The following is a 1,221-nucleotide window of genomic DNA, read 5'->3' as shown; positions in this document are numbered from 1 at the left end:
TGTAAAGAAATCACTTTGTAATCCTCAAAGTGCAAGAGTGGTAGTCTGCAAACTTTTCAGATTACCTAGTGCTATCAATGAAATTTTTGAGCACCTCTTCCACACACATATATATATATCCTACTTATTATATACATATATTACTATATTATGTACATTACATTTCCATAAAGTACATATTTTATTTTATTGAAACTATCAGGGTTAAGTGACTTGCCTAAGGTCACCTGGAAATTGTTTGCCTTCTTGATGGGGGAGAGAGGGAGGGAAAGAAGTTGAAACTCAAAATTAAAAATTATTTTTACATATAATTAGGGGGAAATAAAATAAATATATATATTTAAAAGTTACTTTGAATTTATAACATTTCAAAAAAAAATCAAGAGATGAAGTTTCAGTCCTCTTTCTCTTCTACTAAGTAGGTGAAATGCCTCTTTTACTTAGTGTTTAATTGATCATTAAAAATGAATTTTAAAAAAGGATAGCTCTAGTACTGCAAAATTGGGAGACTAGAAGGACAATGGAGCTCTCAACAAACTTTGAAGAGAGATGGCTTTGGGGGAAAATAATGAGTTCAGTTTAGAATCCTGAGTTTGAGATGCCTATGAGATAACATATTATTGTCAGCTGGAGGTGTGGAAATTGAGCTCAGGAGACTAGAGTGGGATAGATAGATCTGGGAGTTATCTTTTCAGAAATAATTAAACCCATGGAAGCTGATGAAGTCACCAAGTGAGAGAATATATGGAAAGGGATGCCCAGGAGCTTTAGTTGGAGGATTGGTCAGACAGATGGGAGTAGAATGAAAAGAATATTCAGGAGGAAAAAATGTGGTCAGGAACTTCAAGGTGGTCAAGCTTGACTTGCAGAGAGGTAAAGAAAGATGAGCATCGATAGAAAGACATCCCATTGGACAGTTAAGAAATCATTAGTTATTTTGAGGAGAGTAATTTCATTTAAGTGAGACCTAAAATTAGAGAGAAGATTAGGAACCTGTTAAATTAAGAATGTTGCTATTCTCCACAGAAAGAAGGAATCTTAGAAGAAGGCTGTTGAGTGGGCGAGTGGGTGGCAATAAAAGCAACAACAATAATAGCATTATGTAATTATTATATATATATTTCAAATAATTACCATAACCATTAACATTATTACAGGAATTTAAGTTTTGTAAAACAATTTGATAAAGTAAGATAATGTAATTATAGTTCATCTCTGCCA

This window comes from Sminthopsis crassicaudata, chromosome 2 (assembly GCF_048593235.1).
Source record: "Sminthopsis crassicaudata isolate SCR6 chromosome 2, ASM4859323v1, whole genome shotgun sequence".
Classification (NCBI taxonomy): Eukaryota; Metazoa; Chordata; class Mammalia; order Dasyuromorphia; family Dasyuridae; genus Sminthopsis; species Sminthopsis crassicaudata.
This window is presented reverse-complemented; position numbering follows the sequence as displayed.